The sequence below is a fragment of the Oncorhynchus gorbuscha genome, linkage group LG02, assembly GCF_021184085.1.
Source record: "Oncorhynchus gorbuscha isolate QuinsamMale2020 ecotype Even-year linkage group LG02, OgorEven_v1.0, whole genome shotgun sequence".
In the NCBI taxonomy this organism is placed as follows: Eukaryota; Metazoa; Chordata; class Actinopteri; order Salmoniformes; family Salmonidae; genus Oncorhynchus; species Oncorhynchus gorbuscha.
Genome location: NC_060174.1, coordinates 63,575,279 through 63,596,889, shown reverse-complemented (window position 1 = coordinate 63,596,889; position 21,611 = coordinate 63,575,279). Strand labels below are relative to the sequence as shown.

The window sequence follows — 21,611 nt, the reverse complement described above, 5'->3', positions numbered from 1 at the left end:
GGGTTGAGGTCAGGTGATTGTGGAGGCCAGGTCATCTGATGTAGCACTCCATCACTCTCCTTCTGGGTCAAATAGCCCTTACACAGCCTGGAGGTGGGTTGGGTCATTGTCCTGTTGAAAAACAAATGATAGTCCCACTAAGCGCAAACCAGATGGGATGGCGTATAGCTGCAGAATGCTGTGGTAGTCATGCTGGTTAAGTGTGCCTTGAATTCTAAATAAATCACTGACAGTCTCACCAGCAAATCCACCCCACACCATCACACCTCCTCCTCCATGCTTCACGGTGGAAACCACACATGCGGAGATCATCCGTTCACCTACTCTGCGTCTCACAAGGACAAGGCAGTTGGACTAATCAGACCAAAGGACAGATTGCCACCGGTCTAATGTCCATTGCTCGTGTTTCTTGGCCTAAGAAAGTATTTTCTTCTTCTTGGTGTCCTTTAGTAGTGGTTCCTTTGCAACAATTTGACCATAAAGGCCTGACTCACACAGTCTCCCCTGAACAGTTGATGTTGAGATGTGTCTGTTACTTGAACTCCGTGAAGCATTCATTTGGGCTGCAATTTCTGAGGCACTCTAATGAACTTATCCTCTGCAGCAGAGGTAACTCTGGATCTTCCTTTGCTGTGGCGGTCCTCATGAGAGCCAGTTTCGTCATAGTGCTTGATGGTTTTTGCGACTGCGCTTGAAGAAACTTTCAAAGTTCTTAATTTTCCCAATTGACTGACCTTCATGCCTTAAAGTATTGCTGGACTGTCATTTCTCTTTGCTTATTTTAGCTGTTCTTGCCAAAATAATTTCTTCCTGTAGCACTAATTCCAAAAGGTTTCGGGACACTGTAAAGTGATGGAGAATAAGAGCACCTCCTCCCAGCTGCCCACTGCACAGTGGATAGGAAACACTGTCACCACCAATAAATCTACGATAATCGATCATTTCAATAAGCATTTTTCTACGGCTGGCCATGCTTTCCACCTGGATACCCCGGCCAACATCTCAGCACCCCCTGCAGCAACTTACCCAAGCCCGCTTCTCCGTCACCCAAATCCAGACAGCTGATGTTTTGAAAGAGCTGCAAAATCTGGGTCCCTACAAATCAGCTGGGCTAGACAATCTGGACCCTCTCTTTCTAAAATTATCCGCTGCCATTGTTGCAACCCCTATTACTAGCTTATTCAACCTCTCTTTCGTGTCATCTGAGATCCCCAAAGATTGTAAAGCTGCCGCGGTCATCCCCTTCTTCAATGGGGGAGACACTCTAGACCCAAACTGTTATAGACCTATATCCATCCTGCACTGCCTTTCTAAAATCTTCGAAAGCAAAGTTAACAGATCACCGACCATTTCGAATCCCACCGTACTTTTTCCGCTATGCAATCCGGTTTCCGAGCTGGTCATGGGTGCACCTCAGCCACGCTTAAGGTCCTAAACGATATCATAACTGCCATCAATAAAAGATAGTACTGTGCAGCTGTATTCATCGACCTGGCCAAGGCTTTCGACTCTGTCAATCACCACATTCAAATCAAATCAAATGTATTTATATAGCCCTTCGTACATCAGCTGATATCTCAAAGTGCTGTACAGAAACCCAGCCTAAAACCCCAAACAGCAAGCAATGCAGGTGTTGAAGCACGTTGGCTTGAAAAACTCCCTAGAAAGGCCGAAACCTAGAGAGGAACCAGGCTATGAGGGGTGGCCAGTCCTCTTCTGGCTGTGCCGGGTGGAGATTATAACAGAACATGGCCAAGATGTTCAAATGTTCATAAATGACCAGCATGGTCAAATAATAGGTCTGGGACAGGTAGCACGTCCGGCAAACAGGTCAGGATTACATAACCGCTGTCAGGACAGTTGAAACTGGAGCAGCAGCACGGCCAGGTGGACTGGGGACAGCAAGGAGTCATCATGCCAGGTAGTCCTGAGGCATGGTCCTAGGGCTCAGGTCCTCTGAGAGAGAGAGAGAGAGAGAGAATTAGAGAGAGCATACTTAAATTCACACAGGACACCGGATAAGACAGGAGAAGTACTCCAGATATAACAAACTGACCCTAGCCCCCCGACAAACTACTGCAGCATAAATACTGGAGGCTGAGACAGGAGGGGTCAGGAGACACTGTGGCCCCATCCGATGATACCCCCGGACAGGGCCAAACAGGAAGGATATAACCCCACCCACTTTGCCAAAGCACAGCCCCCACACCACTAGAGGGATATCTTCAACCACCAACTTACCATCCTGAGACAAGGCCGAGTATAGCCCACAAAGATCCCTGCCACGGCACAACCCAAGGAGGGGCGCCAACCCAGACAGGAAGATCACATCAGTGACTCAACCCACTCAAGTGATGCACCCCTCCTAGGAACGGCATGGAAGAGCACCAGTAAGCCAGTGTCTCAGCCCCTGCAACAGGGTTAGAGGCATAGAATCCCAGTGGAAAGAGGGGAACCGGCCAGGCAGACAGCAAGGGCGGTTCGTTGCTCCAGAGCCTTTCCGTTCACCTTCACACTCCTGGGCCAGACTACACTCAATCATATGACCCACTGAAGAGATGAGTCTTCAGTAAAGACTTAAAGGTTGAGACCGAGTTTGCGTCTCTCACATGGGTAGGCAGACCATTCCATAAAATTGGAGCTCTATAGGAGAATGCCCTGCCTCCAGCTGCTTAGAAATTCTAGGGACAATTAGGAGGCCTGCGTCTTGTGACCGTAGCGTACGTGTAGGTATGTACGACATTCTTATCGGCAGATTCAATAGCCTTGGCGTCTCTAATGACTGCCTCGCCTGGTTCACCAACTACTTCTCAGATCGAGTTCAGTGTGTCAAATCTTAGGGCCTGTTGTCTGGACCTCTGGCAGTCTCTATGGGGGTGCCACAGGGTTCAATTTTTGGGCCGACTTTTTTCGCTGTATATATCAATGATGTCGCTCTTGCTGCTGGTGATTGTCTGATCCACCTCTACGCAGATGGCACCATTCTGTATACATCTGGCCCCACTTTGGACACTGTGCTAACAAACCTCCAAATGAGCTTCAACGCCATACAACACTCCTTCCGTGGCCTCCAACTGCTTTTAAATGCTAGTAAAACTAAGTGCATGCTCTTCAACCGATTGCTACCCGCACTCTCCCGCCCGACTAGCATCACTACTCTGGACGGTTCTGACCTAGAATATGTGGACAACTACAAATACCTAGGTGTCTGGTTAGACTGTAAACTCTCCTTCCAGACTCACATTAAGCATCTCCAATCCAAAATTAAATCTAGAATCAGCTTCCTATTTCGCAGCAAAGCCTCTTTCACTCATGCTGGCGAACATACCCTCGTAAAACTGACTATCCTATCGATCCTTGACTTTGGCGATGTCATTTACAAAATAGACTCCAACACTCTACTCAGCAAACTGGATGTAGTGTATCACAGTGCCATCCGTTTTGTCACCAAAGCCCCATATTCTACCCACCACTGCGACCTCTATGCGCTCGTTGGCTGGCCCTCACTACATATTTGTCACCAAACTCATTGGCTCCGGGTCATCTAGAAGTCTTTTCTAGGTAAAGACCCGCCTTATCTCAGCTCACTGGTCCCCATAGCAACACCCATCCATAGCATGCTTCAGCAGGTATATTTCACTGGTCATCCCCAAAGCCAACTTCTGCCTTCCCTTCCAGTTCTCTGCTGCCAATGACTGGAACGGATTGCCAAAATAACTGAAGCTGGAGTCTTATTTCTTCCTAACTTTAAGCATCAGCTGTCAGAGCAGCTTACCGAACACTGTACACAGCCAATCTGTAAATAGCACACCAAACTACCTCATCCCCATATTATTACTTACCCTCTTGCACCCCAGTATCTCTACTTGCACATCTATCACTCCAGTGTTAATGCTAAATTGTAATTATTTCACCTCTATGGCCTATTTATTGCTCACCTCCCTACTCTTCTACATGTGTACACACTGTACATAGATATTTCTATTGTGTTATTGACTGTACATTTGTGTGTAAATGTTTTTGTCACAGTGCTTCGCTTTATATTGTTCAGGTTGAAGTTGAAAATGAGAACTTGTTTTCATCTGGCCTACCTGGTTAAATCAAGGTGAAAGGAAATAAAAGATGTACTTGGTATTTTACCAAATAGGGCTCTTTTGTATACCACCCCTACCTTATCAAACCCATTAAGGAAAGATATTCCACAAAGTTTTTTTAAAGGCACACCTGTTAATTCCAGTTGACTACCTCGTGAAGCTGACTGGGGCAGCAGGTAGTCTAGTGGTTAGAGCGTTGGACTAGTAACCAAAATGTTGCAAGATCGAATCGCCGAGCTGTCGTTCTGCCCCTGAACAAGGCAGTTAACCCACTGTTCCGAGGCCATCATTGAAAATAAGAATTTGTTCTTAACTACTTGACTTTAGTTAAATAAAGGTAAAAAATAAAAATGGAGAGAATACCAAGAGTGTATAATGCTGTCAAGGCAAAGGGTGGCTGAGAAATCTCAAATATATTTAGGATTTAACACTTTTTTTTGATTAGTACATGATTCCATGCGTGTTATTTCAGTTGACGTCGTCACTATTATTCCACAATGCAATAAAAAAAAAATAGAAACCCTTGTATAGGTAGGTGTCAACTTTTGACTGGTACTAATATATATACACACACACTTATTAAATTTAACTATACACACACACACATACAGAATGTATCCCTTGCTCTTAAAGAAAAAATGCATATGCCATTTAGCAGACTTATCAAAAGCAACATGTATGCATGCATTTTTGTATGGGTGGTCCCAGCGGAAATCAAACCAACAATCACGCCATTTTAAGCGCTGTGCTCTACCAACAGCCAGGGGACCACATATTCAGACAAAGCCCAAAACAAGTAAATTAGTTTAAGTTTATTTGTGTTGATAGACTATACAAAGACAATGATCGCGCACATACACATCCTGGGGGGGGGACCAGGACAGATCCATGTGTAGTGCCCCACTGTTTTGTAGTCTGACCATTATTCACTGTAACAGTTGACCACCAAGTCTCCCAAAAGAGGCATTTCCTATTCTTGCTTGAAGCAGTTGTAGTTTGAGTCCTGGTACATTAGGTACAAAACACAGTCGGCAATAAATATGAGGCTGATTAGAAGAAAGCAAATATTTTAGGGAACTAGAGAGCATTATGATTTAGAAGGAGAGTGTCTACAAAAATGGTGTATGACTGACACAGGGTAGGCATGAAGTCAGCAGTATTAAATCCTCTCTCTGAAGCATCACAGCACAATATACAGACTCAGCCTCTGTTCATGTGGATCTGCGGTGTTTGTGCTCGGCTACGAGTGTGACACAGCCTAGAGACATCTTCCAAACAAGATCCCACAGGCACAGGTTTGATTTGGCAAGATAAATTTTTAAAAAGTTAACATCCCAACATAAAGCTCTTTATTTAATCTTATATATTTGGATAGTTAATACTTATGCCAGTAATGTTAAGGACAATTGGTCCATGTGACCAGTCTCAGAACAACATTTGGAGTAGGATAATGAAAGGCTCTTCTTACTTCTCTGCTGTGTTTGAAGTGGCCTTTCAACAGAAAAGACAAGAGCCAATCGTGTGGCATGAGCACTGCAAGTAGCAATGACTCAGAGTTAGTCAATGAGGTATGACACCAGTCAGGCACTCTTTTTGGGTGTGGTGTTTGGATTAGGGCTCTGGCAGAGGGTCAATGGAAAATAAATGGGTGGCATAAGTTGTTCTTGGCACGGGATGAGGATGTGTGTGTGGTGGTGGGAGGGGGTAGGCAAAGAAGATTAGAGTCCATGAGGGCCATTGGCTGAGATGAGGAATGTGATGTGTGAAAAGATAAGTGCATTGATGGAGCATAGGGGAAGGGCATAGGAGACAGGGGGGGGGGGGGGGCACAAGAGCCTTTAGCTGGTGGGCACAAGAGCCTTTAGCTGGTCGACGTCAGCTTGGTCCATGGGGTGGCGCCACGCACTTCAAAGGGCTGATCATTGGCGAAGATGTGGCTACACAGGTCATCCAGAGGGGGGCTCGGGGTCTGTGGTGGCAAACTGTGCAGCATCTTCAATCTCCTTCCTCACCGCAATATCAATCTCCTGCACACATACGGGACAAGTGAAGTTTGGTCATTACATCCAAGATATGCTTCTATCAGCTGTAACTATTTACAATGCGTTCCAATCAGGCATTTTTCAAACTTAGTCAAAGATCTGAATCGAATGGCTAGTAGATCAGTGAATATTTGAGAATCACCTTGAGCTCCTCTATGCTGGCCATGTTGTTGCTGAGCATACGGTCCTTCAGCATGGAGATGGGGTCGCTCTTACTACGGACCTCCTGGATCTCCTCACGTGTGCGGTAGCTGAGGAAAGAGCGGGGTAGGGGTATGCAGTGTCACTATGGCAGCTAAGATAATGCAGAGAGAGATATATATATATATATATATATATGGCTTAATCGATATGCACATTTTCCCACGAGGTGTTTCCATCAAACTGATTTGTTGTGAAGAAAAGGCTGTGTGTGATGACGTGCACATAAAAAGCATTTTTTGCGGCCATGTTCCTAAAAAAGGCCATGGCTGCGGCTCTATATGTAACCTCCCAGTTCTACCTCCCTCACAGTAACATATCACTGAAATCACTGAGCCTCATCTCCCTCACCAACTTTAAGCATCAGCTGTCAGAGCAGCTTACCGATCATTGCACCTGTACACAGCCCATCTGTAAACAGTCCACCCAACTACCTCATCCCATGTTATTTATTTATTTAGCTCCTTAGCACCCCAGTATCTACTTGCACATTCATCTTCTGCACATCTCTCTAGTGTTTAATTGCTAAATTGTAATTATTTCGCCACTATGGCCTATTTGCTTTACCTCCCTAATCTTAATACAGTTGCACACACCGTATACAGATTTTTATATTGTGTTTTTGACTATGTTTGTGTGTAACTTGTTTTTGTCACATTGATTTGTTTTCTTGGCCAGGTCGCCATTGTAATTTAGAACTTGTTCTCAACTGGCCTACCTGGTTACATAAAGGTTCAATTAAAAAAACATACTATGCCAGACACTCAAATGTCCAGATGATCAAATACTTGCCCATGTTTGCTAGATAGCTGGTCAGTCTAACTTATCTAAATCTTATCATAGCCAGATTACGTGGCCAGTGGGCTTGATCCCCAGGGGGCCCCCAATTGATTTTGTTGAGTCACTCCGGCATCATATGAACACACATAAGACATGGCAAAATGTGTAGAATTGCAGTAAGTTAGCTTTAAAATGGCAAATCTCTCTCCACCAACAAGAGGGGTCTGAACAGATCCCACCATGTCAAACAAACAAATTGTCGACATTTATGAATTTTAACCGACATTTCCTGTTTCCATTAGCCCTGTCGTGGCTATTTTTATGCGCCAGGTAAATCATCCCCATTAAATGGTTGGATGGAAACTTGTTGTTTACTGATGGGAGTTCAAATAACTTCCAGAGAAAATAACAGATGGGTAGGTAATAATCTACAATAGTAATCTACTAATCCAACAATAGAGTATACAAAATATTAAGAACACCTGCTGTTCCCATTACAGACTGACCAGGTGAAAGAAATTCCCTTATTGATGTCACCTGATAAATCCACTTCAGTCAGTGGAAATACACTTCATGTCAAACCTGAAGGGGAGGAGACCGGTTAAAGAAGGATTTTTAAGCCTCAAGATAACTGGGACATGGATTGTGTATGTGTGCCATTCAGAGGGTGAACGGGCAAGTCTAAATATAAGTGCCTTTGAACGGGGTATGGTAGCAAGTGCCAGGCGCACCAGTTTGTGTTAAGAACTGCAATGCTGCTGGGTTTTTCACACTCAACAGTTTCCCATGTGTATACAGAATGGTCCACCACCCAAAGGACATCCAGCCAACTTGGCACTGTGGGAAGCACTTGAGTCATTGGTATACTCAGTGTAGCTGTGAACTTTTACCTGACGCCAGGATCGCTCATGCTGTGTCCATGGTAACGGTAGGTCTGGAGCTCCATGAGGATAGGGCCCTGAACACAGATGGAGCAAAGAAACAGACTTAAACACACAAACCTGTACACAGTACACACAGACAAAATTAACAACCCTACATACTGTAAGTTTGATGCTCACCTTTCCAGATCGGCAGTGATCAGCTGCAAACTTGGTGGCCTCTCTAACACACAGGACATCCATCCCATCCACCTGGATACACATACGTTGCGTGAGTTTAAGAATTACATTTTTTATGTTGTACAGAAGCGTGAATGATAGCGGTCTACCCTGAGGCCAGGAATGTAGTCTCCTCTCTTGTAGTATTCGGTGCTGGCAGAAGAGCGCTCTACTGATGTGCCCATGCCATATTGGTTGTTCTCACAGATGAAGATGATGGGCAACTTCCAAAGAGACGACATGTTATAGGTCTCAAATATCTGACCCTGTGGATTAATACAAATTCAGTCAACAGTTGGGCTCAAAAAGAAACTTGAAATGATTGTCCTTCATATGTTCCATGCATGCAGGTTTCAAGAAGCATGTCAAACCTGGTTGGCTGCGCCATCACCATAGAGACTGACACACAGCTGGTCATTGCCCAGGTACTTACAGGCCAGGGCTACACCGGCTCCCAGCGGTACCTGAGGGGAGATTAGGCAGGTGCTATATTTGAGAAGGAGAACCCACCATCTTTGAATGGGATATACAGCTTAGACAAATGAGGTTTAAAAAGGAAATCAAAAAGGGATTCTTTCAAATCTAAGATGAATGAATAACGCTAGGCCTTTGAATTACCTGAGCTCCCACAATGCCATTGCCTCCGTAGAAGTTTTTAGTGTACATGTGCATAGAGCCTCCTTTTCCCTTAGCAATGCCTCCTCTACGACCTTAGAGACAGCAAGGGAAGAAAATAGGAAATGAGGGAAGAAAACAATGAGTGAAAGAGGTCTTTGAATGATTTAGAAGACAAAATCAGAGGTGCAAAGTACAATGATTAGCTCTTGGTGCTAAGTGATTATTTATTTAACTAGGCAAGTCAGTTAAGAACAAATTCTTATTTACAATGAAAGCCTACCGACGGCCAAACCCAGATGACACTTGGTCAAATGTGCGCCGCACTATGGGACTCCCAAGCATGGGCGGATGTGATTCAGCCTGTAATCGAACCAGGGACTGTAGTGACATCTCTTGCACTGAGATGCAGTGACTTAGACCGATGCACCACTCGGGAGCCCAAATGTTAGTTTTTTGGGGGGTTATTAAACAAATAATTGACCGACAGTTTCAATTACTTTAATTCCATTTAGTTATTGGGGGCAAGCCCAATGTTCTGTTTCTCTAGAGAGAAATCAAATCAGTCACGAGAGAAATTAAGTAAAGAACTAAATGGGACGCTGGGCTGAAGAGAGTTGTAGTTTTTATGAAGCAAATATTCAACCTAGTTCAGCACAGAACCGTGGTAATTAACAACACTGACCATAATCCATTGAGCCTGTTCTTTTCTGACACAGATTGATACACTTTTACGCCTCCTATGTTAGATTAGATACACACATAGCATACACCACTGCATGAGAGTGTAATGTACACAACGAGAGAGGGATAGAAAGTTTTAAAGTATGCCTTATCTACTTTGAAGAACTAGTAAAATTATTTAATCAGAAAACATACTTAGGGAAGGCTAGCCTAGCTAAATAGGATGACCAAAGACAGCACAGTATGGGGAGAACAGTCTGGCTGGCTGCAACTGTCTGAGCAGATGAGATGACTAAGGAATGAAAAATTATATATAGTCATAAAACTAAGTAATATACACAACTGAAATATTTTATTATGTAATAGTAATTTCCTCCTCCCCCTATATGGACCTGACAAAGACAATGGAATGTTCATCATTTCTAGCTTTGGCATTTCCATTAAAAAAAAATTATAATAATTCGCTAATCACAGTTTAATAATGCATTTAATGTAAATGTAAAAAAAAAAAAAAAAAGATATATATATATATATATATTAATTGCTGGACTATTAAGCGCACCCGAATATAAACCGCACCCACTGAATTATTAAAAAATATGTATTTTGTACATAAATAAGCCGCACATGTCTATAAGCCGTAATCAGAATGATGGGAAGTTTGAGCGCGCTCAATTTACGTCACATTATGTGACGGTGCTCAGTTTTTTGGCGGCATGAATCTTGCGAAAGCGGGAAAAACCCATAAATTAGCCGCGTCATTGTATAAACCGCGAGGTTCAAAGTGTGGGAATAAAGTAGCGGCTTATAGTCCGGAAATTACGGTATATAAAATGAAACCCGTTACTCCCTAATAAATCAAACAGACCTCAAAAAGCAGTACTTGTTCAGCACTATTAGTTATCTATTGGACTGAGTCAAGTCCACTCACCAGTGAGCTCAGCCATGATCTCCCTGACGGTCCCGCCCCTGGTGAGGGTGTAGCCATGGGCACGATATGCAGTAATCAGGTGATCTGACAGGGTGATACCCCCCTCAATGCCAACCGCACAGGCTTCCTATCATAGCATAACAAACAGAATCGCTGAGCGTTTATATTTGAATGAAGTGTGTCTGAGTGTTCATGCGAGACTGTACGTTTGCTTATACAATACATGAGTGATTGTGTGCACTCTAACCTGGCCATCATACAGGTGACAAAAGCCTCTGATGATCTTCTGCTTGTACAGCTGATCTGCCTTCAGCTCCATGCGTCGTATTGTCTGCATGGTGCGGTAGTACTTCAGCCCCTCCTCCCGGGTCAGAGTGGCCGTCAGGGGTGGGCCTTCCTCCAGACGATGAAGGTCAACTTTCTGTAGGAGGGAGCACACAATGAGATCAAGGCGACAAGTGAGTACCAATCAGCTATAAAAATATAAAAAAATATTTGTCTTACCTTTATGTCAAAGGTGGCCTCAGGAGTGAAATCAGCATATGAACGTGACGCCGCCACCATGCTGGCAGCCTAAAATAAAAACAGAGGACATTGAGAGGTTTCACTCCACGTGTACGGTACCTTCTACCAGACGTCACAAATATACTTCGCAAGACCTGCAGTTGGGCAAGTCAGGAGGACAGACCCAAACAGTGAGAAAGGGTGGAGTGGACAACCTTAAGACAAAACATAGCTAACTTCCAGTGGTTGATCCACACACCACAACTAGTGTGGATAAACACTCCATTGTCACCGAGATCGCCAGTGAAATGTCACTGTCTCAAACACTGAACCAATCAACTAACAAGAATGCCTCGTTGGCTGAAAACAGACATATCCAGAACACTGTATTCACCCTGTAAAAATCTTGTGTGTTCAAATGTGAATGTTTAATGGAGAAAGAGAACATAGTGTAGTAGACCAAATATGAATAGAGTTCATTTTGGGGTGAGCAGGTTCGCACAGCCAGTCAATTCAAGCACTCTAGGGAAACAGTGATCACCACACCATGTGCTTAGCCTTAGTGTGAGAAAACAGGTGGATCACTGCACCTGTGCATAAGGACATGCAGTGCACTGTAAAAGCATGAGTAGTGGTGAGGGGAGGAGTGTAAGACAGGGGGGCTACCAGTACTCACAGCAAGCTGTGGCTCTGGTAAAGGAGCGTCTTCAGCCAAGCTGAGGGCGATCTCAGGGCGTGAAAGCAAAATTATATCTGTATTCTGTCTCCTCTCTGCCAGCTGAGGCTCAGATATGGAAGTGTTGCTGTTTGTACTGATGTCAGGTTCGGGTGGGTTTAATTCCTGAGTCGGTTGGTCTGTGTTTAGAGGTTGTTCTGGTGATGATAGTTCTAGCGTTAGTTGGTCAAAGTCCATTTCTGCTTGTGTTGAAGAGTGGGCTATGATAGGTGCATCAGAGGTTAGTGGAGGCTCTGGTAAATTCGATTCTGATACTTGAGAGGCCATCGCAGCTGACAGTTCAGATGAGTTTGATTCTGGAATAAATGGGTTTGTACTCACGAAGGGTTCGGATAAAGTTAATTCTGAAACAGTCAAGGCGGTATCTGCCTTGAAGGGTTCTGCTTCTGAAACAGTCAGGCCAGTTGCTAAGAGTTCTGGTGAGTTTAGATTTGGTTGCTCTGATACGGATAACTCTGAGACTGACGGGTCCGTATTGATCACATGGTGAAGTAATAGATCTGCAAATGGTTTGTCAGTGTCAAATAACTCCTCTTCAGGTTTACTGTTGAAGACGGGGAACGGATCGACTAGAGTGACTTCTAGGGGTTCTTCTTCAGGTATTAGTCTGCTGGCAATTGTACGTTCTGTGGTCAGTACAGCACTGGGGTCTATTTAAGTAAATGTTTGATCAGTCTTTGGTCTTTTGAAATTGTCTGCTAGAGGACTGTGTGAGATGGAGTATAAATCTGTGTCTGGCTTGTAGGGTCGTAGTGCTGGATCAGGTGGAGAGGTTGTGTCAGCATACTGCCCCTGGACTGCCAGCAGCTGCAAAACAGCCCTGCGCATGGAGGACTGGGGAGAGAAGAGCCAGGCAGATAAGTCACTGCAGAGTCAACAACCACTGAGAGGTTTGAAAGCAGCAGCAGTTAACTCCTCCAGCTCAAACATCTAAAGGTATTTTGGTTGTTCTGAAGGTGTTGATCCAGTTCAATACTAAAAAAAAAGCTATTCTCAACAAAGTGCATCATCTGAGTTCTTTGTTTCATCAGGAATACGATAGTGTTATTCCACATAACTACCGCACCAATTAAAGCCCTTTAAAAAGAAATAGGCTAGTTCTACACCACATTCTCTGCACTAAACTTAAACCAAACAACTTTCCATCACAACATAAAATAAACAGTACCTACCAATCAGACCACATTTGGCTTAGCCAAATAGTGCAAAGCATCTGCGCTAGCCTGTTGGCTCTGACACCACTAGCCAATGTGAAATAAGTAGGTCTAGCTAGAAGCTATATGAGATAGGTCAGTGTGCATGTGAGAATGAATAGCTCAGAATTTTCAAAAATCAGAGGTTGTTAAGAATATAGTAAAGCATGATTTCTTAAAGAGAAAATTAAATAAACTGTTTTTCTAGTGGCGGGTTGGGTAAATACAATGTTTAAGGATGATGGAAAGGGACAAAAGTATTAATTGAGTTTAAGTATGGCACATACCATGTGAAAGGGAAATAAATAATTTGGATTAAAGCTGGAGTGCAAAACAGGCAGTCAGACATCACAGGGATTGTAATCACCCTTACTTGAGTTAAACCACATCTTACCTCTGACACAACCTGGGCTCCCTATTAGGAGAGAGAACCAAAGGGGAAAAGTGAGATAACGGGAAAAAGATCAAAATAAATGTTTGACTTGTGTTATCCATGGTGGCCAAGCCAGCCAATTAGTTCCCTGTGATTACCTTCACAACACTGATCCTCTCATCATACTGACACTTCCGTCAGAAGCTTTTTCACATTTGATTTATTTATTTATTTAACCTTTATTTAACCAGGCAAGTCAGTTAAGAACATATTCTTATTTTCAATGACGGCCTGGGAACAGTGGGTTAACTGCCTGTTCAGGGGCAGAACGACAGATTTGTACCTTGTCAGCTCGGGAGTTTGAACTCGCAACCTTCCGGTTACTAGTCCAACGCTCTAACCACTAGGCTACGCTGCCGCCCCATTAAGACCTTACCATTGGGTATCTTGATTAATTGCTGACATTGTGGCACAGAAACAAAAACAACCAATGATGTGATATGAGGAGACGCTCTCGCATCTAACGTCATTAGACTGCCTTTGAGGATGCTGCTGGAGGGAAGGCTTGTTAAAGGTCAAATCTTTTGACACGTTAACAGCTAGGTAAACGATTGGCTAGTTAGCTAACTATATAAAGTACCGGTAACGTAGGCCTTTAATATGATTCGCTAGGATGGATCTTAGCTAGCAGGTTAATTTAACTACAGCTAGGCAACAGTCCTGTGTATCTAAAGACAGGCAAGCTAACGTTACCCCGGTACGCGTACGAATTGGGGCCTTGCTGTCTAGCAAGGTCAGGACTGCATTTGGTCTTGTTTAAGAAAAAGGCATGCGGCCCTTTGTATCCTTATACTAAGGTACTACACAAAAACAATACTTACATGTCTGCTTGCCCTACCCCTCAGTACGTTGGAGATTATAGTCAGCATCTTTTGCATACTATCGTGCTGCCACCGACCTGCGGTCTCAGAACGTTTCTCCCCTCCTTTCTGCTGCCTGTCTTCTTCGATGAGGTTAAACGGCGATGGCATCCAATAAATGTTGCATTACCGCCACCTACTAGACTGGAGTATAACTCCCTTATACTTTGCTGGGGAAAAATCTTCTAACTTTGGTCATTTGAATATGTTGTGTAGTGTTAGGGCGAAACCCAAAACGTGCACCAGTTGGGGTCCCGAGGAAACGCTGGGTTACATGCTGACCAGACCGGACACGTCGCGTGCGCCGCAAAATAAATGTAGAAACCCATGTTATTCAATTATTGCACCCACACTGCTCGCGCACGCCAACGAGCATCTCGACGCCAAGGGATAAAATTAGAACTCATTCCTATTTCTGACGCAGATCGCGCTTCAAGTCCTGCCTCTCCCATCTCCTCATTGGTTTATAGAAGCAGGTACCAGTGTGCCATCTCCTCATTGATTATACCCACATGGGTGATTTGAAAGACAAGCTGTTTTGCCGGTAGTCGTGGTAATACAATGAAAGTTTAGATGCGATCACCATATAAATTAAACGATGAAAAAGGCTGGAAGGAGGAGAGGTGACTAGAAACAATTCGGTTGGCTGTTGTATGTGTGGATTAATTGTCGGAGTAGAGGACCTTGTGCATTTCAGGTAAAATAACAACTCAATGTTTATATCCCAGGACAAATTAGCTAGCAACAGCAAGCTAGCTAAATAGGACAAATTAACGTTAGCTAGTAAGTGCAAGCAAACTAGCTAAATTACCATACATGTTTAATGCTTTTCGACCTGTCCCCAAATTAATGTAATTGGTTCAGAGTTTGTTTTGATATTTTTACCTGCGTGTCGTGATCGCGTTTGGTGTGGTGGGGCAAAAGAAATGTATGCACGATAGCACAGGTTAGGGTTTACGGCAGGGACGTCCCACGGTTTCAAGATAACGCCGACCCTTATAAATGCATGTTTAGAGATCGGACAAGCGCATAGGCCGGGGTAGCTATAGCTAGGTAAAAATAAAGCAGATTTCCTCTTCAATCATTAGATTGCAAAAGGAATGACTGCATACGAAGCAAGTACTTATAAATAGTCATGAAAAAAGGACGATACATAAACTGGTTTAGACTGTTTAAACAAGGACCTTCAGATGATTAAATTGGATAAGTGTATTTCAAATACTGACAATACATCCTTCACATCCCTCTTAAGCATGAGTAACACAATATACATTTTATTGTAGGGACTCTTTACAATTATAACAATATATCCCATTTAACAGACACTTTTTGCCAAATGCAAAATTTTACATGTTTTTTTTATTTTTACGTATGGGTGGCCCCAGCGGGAATCGAACCCACATCCCTTGGCTTTGTAAGCGCCATGCTCTACCGACTGAGCCACAACAAAATAGGAGTTATTTTAATGCTGTCATCGCATTGTTTTTACGTAGTTTTATATAGCCAAATCAATCCTTATCACACACTAGAGAAAGGGCAAGTACCCCTGGAAAGGGTTCAATCGAGGTCAAAACTACGTGTGCACATGAAATAAGAGCACCCCCTGCATGCATTTCTAGTTCTTGGAGAGAAAGATGGCGGAAACAGATGTTCTGTTTGAAACCAACGGCGCATCAGGTAAAGATGAGAGAGCACAGAGAGTCCTAATGAGTGTGTTACAGTGGCAAAAAATAAAGAAAACAAGAGAAGTAAAGTTGTGGGGAAATCCAAGCCTACTCTAGACTATTTTTTTGTCAAAGTTAGGGTTTTTGATCAATGCTACCTGTGGTATCCATTTGACGTCTCAAGGAAAATCTGGGATGCGTTGGAGGATAATGTGTTGTGGATGAGAGTCACAACAAGTGGTCTTAAACTTTATGTGTATGTGTGTCTGCGGAGCAGAAAAAGCATGCTTTGCACCTCAAAAACACATCAGGGTGGAATGTTTCATGTATGGAATTTTTAATCAGGGCGCCTATTCAGGGGGTTATCTCTGGGGTGGCGCATGAAGTGAATGCAGATTATATACCTGAGGAAGTAGGTGAAGTGATTGGTTCACGTCTATTGACCAGTACGGTAGATCGAGTAAAGAAATTCACTTCATTCGTGCCATTGTTCTTTGATGAAGAGTATCTCCCTTCTCATGTAAAGTTAGGATTTATGAGATATTCTGTAAGAGTTTTTGTACACAAGCCCCCTTCAGTGTCATTAATGCAAAACATTTGGCCATTTGTCAAGTGTATGCAGATGGGAAGAATGTCGTACGCCAGTTGAGGTTATATGCTGAAATTTTGGTGGCGAACATGTGCCCAGATCGCTCTGTTAGGGTGAATGAGACCGAGATGGCAAGAATAAGGGCGGTCCAGCATGGCTAGCTGGAGTCGCTGAGAAGAGCAGAAGGAGTGAGTGAATGTTCTCTTTCAATTATTCATTTTTACATTTCACTGGAATCTCCTAAGCAGCTCGAAGAAAAAATCATCACCGGAGCCTGCTGAGGGGAGAATGACTCGTAAGAAATGGACGGAGCGGCTCAAATGGAATCCCCATCCAACCTGACAGAGCTTGCTTGAAAGGATCTGCAGAGAAGAATGATGTAGGGTCATACCCAAGAAGATTCGAGGCTGTAATTGTTGCCAAAGGTGCTTCAACAAAGTACTGAGTAAATGGTCTGAATACTTATGTAATATTTAATTTATATGAATCAGCAAACATTTCTAAACTGTTTTTGCTTTGTCATAATGGGGTATTGTGTATAGATTGACGAGGGGGAAAAAACGATTTCATCAATTTTAGAATATGGCTGTAACGTAACAAAATGTGGAAAAAGTCACGGGGTCTGAATACTTTCTGAATGCACTGTATATGACTAACAGGGGTGGTGAGGGTTTTGCTTTATGCAGGTTTGTCTTGTAGGCCTATGCAACTTTAATTAAAAATGTAACTTAGTCTGTCATCATTATTGTGTTGTTTGATTACATTCATGTAGGCTAATAATTTGTGATTGAAAAGGCCAAAGTAGCCTAGCCAGCCCAAGTTTAAATATAAACAAAATGTGGTCAAATTCACATTTTCAGAAAATATATTGTATGTATTTATAGCCCATTTAGATAAATAAATGGGCTATAAATACATGACATTACCACTCCGATTACGCTGCCCTGGGTGACGGGGCGCATTGGCTGTAATGCACCTGCTGTTGAAATCCGTAGCCTACACTTGATCGCACTGAAAAATCATCTAGTTTTCATCCCAAACAGCATGGCAAATAGATAATGTTTAGGTGTGGGCTTTTGCAACATTTCTGTTAAGAATTTTAGCTTGTGTTTGTCGGGGTTGAGCTGTTATCAAGCTTGCTAAATATCTGAGAAACGTGGAGAGAGCGCTTTGCTAGATGTGTCTTATGCTGTCCCGCACGACCTGTGATTTCCATGACTGATTGGTCAAGACACGCAGTACTCCGATATGAAGGACATAACTTGTGCACGAGTTGTCAAATCATTAAGCAAATACGTTAAACAAACGGTACTTTCCTCCAATTTGTAACGCTTTTCCATCATTATTTTCATTAAACTCCACCATAGTTCTGTAAAGTACTTAGGTAAAAGTACTTTGAAGTACTACTTATGTCGTTTTAGGGGGTATCTGTACTTTACTATTTATAATTGACAACTTTTAATTTTACCTCACGACATCCCTAAAGAAAATAAATGTACTTTTTACTCCATACATTTTCCCTGAGAGCCAAATGTACTCTTTACATTTTGAATGCTTAGCAGGACAGGAAAATGGTCCAATTCATGTACTTATCAAGACAACATCACTGGTCAACCCTACTGCCTCTGATCTGACAGACTTGTAGCACACATGTTTTGTTTGTTAATTATGTCTGAGTGTTGGAGTGTGCCCCTGGCTATCCATACATTAAAAAAACAAGAAAATGTCTATTTTTTTAATGATTCATAGTTTTAATACTTTAATTATATTTTTTACATTTACTATTGATACTTAAGTATATTTAAAGGTATTTAAGGTATATTTACTTCTACTCAAGTATGACGATTGGGTACTTTTTCCACCACTGCTCAATCTAAGTGGTGGGGGCGCTGCAGGCAGTGGGGTTAACAAACGTGCATATGTCCTGGAGATGCACCCCTCACGAGATAGGATATGAACACGTCATAAACCAAGGCAAAACATTTTTGAATTACAGGAAATTAGCTGTAAAACTGCAAAATATTATCTCAGTCTCATGGCAAAATGTGTCAAATAGCATGAGATTAGCTATCAAACTGTACATTTTTCTCTGCTCCATGGCAATAGAGCCCCACAGTGGAGGTGTCTTTCATGTAGGTTTATCCTGGCGTAACATTTTGATAACCATGTAATTCTCTCTCGGACAAGGTTTTAGCAATATATTAGTCTCTATTTACTATCATATTCGAGAATGCTAATTAGCATCAAAGTAGACATGACAAATTACAAATCACTGCCAGCTCCTATACGTTATCTCCAGCTGACTGTCACCCTGATCAATTCCACCTGTCCTCGTTATTGTCTCCACCCCATACAGGTGTCGCTTTTTCCCGCCAGTGTATTTATCCCTGTGTTTCCTGTCTCTCTGTGCCTTGTTCATCTTGTATGCACAAGCCTACCAGCGGTTTTCTTAGTCATCCTGGTTTTGACCCTTGCCTGTTCTGGACCTGCCTTTTATTTTTTTATCTGTTATTTTACCAGGTAAGTTGACTGAGAACACGTTCTCATTTGCAGCAACGACCTGGGGAATAGTTACAGGGGAGAGGAGGGGGATTAATGAGCCAATTGTAAACTGCCTGCCCTGACCTTGAGCCTGTCTACCACTCTGTACCCTGATCTGGTTAATGACCTTTTGCCTGTCCACGACCATTCTCTTGCCTATTCCCTTTGGATTTATTAAACCTCTTAAACTCCAATCATCTGTCTCCGGTATCTGCATTTGGATCTTGCCTCGTGTCATGATAGCTGATAACTTTGCTAACAGGTGTTGTGTCAATTTAAAAACTTGCACAAGAAAGAAATATAACCAATTTTATGAATTACTACATTTAGTTAACATTAGCTAGTTAATCCAGAGATGCTTACCTTTTGCCTTGATTCGGCAGTCTCGTCCAGCTCATGGCATTTGTAGTTATAAAGCAATAGTCACAATAGCAGCTAATTAGCATCTCATTTGTTGGGGGTAAATACAGGCGACTATATTGCTTAGTCACCTTGTCCTCGAGCTTTACACCGTTATTAAAATGTAACGCCATGGCACAGCCCTTTAAGTGTTTCCATAATCCCCAATGGGGCATTTTCTGTTCAACGCTCTACAACAAAGCTTTCTTAGTGTCCTTAACCTTGTTCTGAACACCTCCAAAACAAAGGTCATGTGGTTTGGTAAGAATGCCCCTCTCCCCACAGGTGTGACTACTACCACCTGAGGGTTTAGAGCTTGAAGTAGTCACCTCATACAAGTACTTGGGAGTATGACTAGACGGTGCACTGTCCTTTTCTCAGCACATAATTGCTGCAGGCTAAAGTTAAATCTAAATCTAGACTTGGTTTCCTCTATTGTAATCGCTCCTCTTTCACCCCAGCTGCTAGTAACTGGAACGAGCTGCAACAAACAAACTGGACAGTTTTATCTCAATCTCTTCATTCAGACTCAATCATGGACACTCGTACTGACAGTTGTGGCTGCTTTGCATAATGTATTGTTGTCTCTACCTTCTTGCCCTTTGTGCTGTTGTCTGTGCCCAATATTTTTAACCTGTGCTGCTGCCATCTTGTGTTGCTACCATGTCATGCTGTTGTCTTAGGCCCCTCTTTATGTAGTGTTCTCTCTTTTCGTGATGTGTGTGTTTTTGTTCTAGTTTTAATCCCCCCGTCCCCGCAGGAGACCTTTTGGTAGGCAGTCATTGTAAATAAGAATATGTTCATCATTTACATTACATTTAAGTCATTTAGCAGACGCTCTTATCCAGAGCGACTTACAAATTGGTGCATTCACCTTATGACATCCAGTGGAACAGCCACTTTACAATAGTGCATCTAAATATTTTAAGGGGGGGGGGGTGAGAAGGATTACTTTATCCTATCCTAGGTATTCCTTAAAGAGGTGGTGTTTCAGGTGTCTCCGGAAGGTGGTGATTGACTCCGCTGTCCTGGCGTCGTGAGGGAGTTTGTTCCACCATTGGGGAGCCAGAGCAGCGAACAGTTTTGACTGGGCTGAGCGGGAACTGAACTTCCTCAGTGGTAGGGAGGCGAGCAGGCCAGAGGTGGATGAACGCAGTGCCCTTATTTGGGTGTAGGGCCTGATCAGAGCCTGGAGGTACTGAGGTGCCGTTCCCCTCACAGCTCCGTAGGCAAGCACCATGGTCTTGTAGCGGATGCAAGCTTCAACTGGAAGCCAGTGGAGAGAGCGGAGGAGCGGGGTGACGTGAGAGAACTTGGGAAGGTTGAACACCAGACGGGCTGCGGCGTTCTGGATGAGTTGTAGGGTTTTAATGGCACAGGCAGGGAGCCCAGCCAACAGCGAGTTGCAGTAATCCAGATGGGAGATGACAAGTGCCTGGATTAGGACCTGCGCCGCTTCCTGTGTGAGGCAGGGTCGTACTCTGCGGATGTTGTAGAGCATGAACCTACAGGAACGGGCCACCGCCTTGATGTTGGTTGAGAACGACAGGGTGTTGTCCAGGATCACGCCAAGGTTCTTAGCGCTCTGGGAGGAGGACACAATGGAGTTGTCAACCGTGATGGCGAGATCATGGAACGGGCAGTCCTTCCCCGGGAGGAAGAGCAGCTCCGTCTTGCCGAGGTTCAGCTTGAGGTGGTGATCCGTCATCCACACTGATGTCTGCCAGACATGCAGAGATGCGATTCGCCACCTGGTCATCAGAAGGGGGAAAGGAGAAGATTAATTGTGTGTCGTCTGCATAGCAATGATAGGAGAGACCATGTGAGGTTATGACAGAGCCAAGTGACTTGGTGTATAGCGAGAATAGGAGAGGGCCTAGAACAGAGCCCTGGGGGACACCAGTGGTGAGAGCGCGTGGTGAGGAGACAGATTCTCGCCACGCCACCTGGTAGGAGCGACCTGTCAGGTAGGACGCAATCCAAGCGTTCATAACTGACTTGCCTGGTTAAATATAAAATGTATGGTGGAAAATGGATTGGAACCATTTCCCAGTTTGACCGCTAGGTTTTATGTGTATTATGACTCTGTGGTACTCTGTGTAGAATTTATTGGATGCTCGATCTAATTCTCAAGTCTTAAAAATGCCGCATAACTACTTCTCGTCTTTGCCTGCCCTTGAATGGTCTAACTATTTAGAAACGTTTATTGTTGGCTTGCCTGTATACTTTCAACTTGCCGGAGACC

General features: G+C 43.4%; 1 long non-coding RNA gene and 1 pseudogene across 2 annotated transcripts; one reads left to right on the top strand and one right to left on the bottom strand.

Annotated features, from left to right (window-relative positions):
• Positions 1–4,887: 4,887 nt before the first annotated feature.
• Positions 4,888–14,534, bottom strand: LOC124006711 (annotated as a pseudogene).
• On the top strand, positions 11,564–16,876 carry LOC124006716. 2 transcript variants are annotated; one of them, XR_006833826.1, is made up of 3 exons: positions 11,564–12,286; positions 12,433–12,623; positions 16,672–16,876. It is a non-coding gene; the product is annotated as an uncharacterized LOC124006716 (long non-coding RNA). The 2 variants fall into 2 exon arrangements; XR_006833827.1 differs by having other exon boundaries at positions 11,568–12,286; positions 16,675–16,876.
• Positions 16,877–21,611: the final 4,735 nt, after the last annotated feature.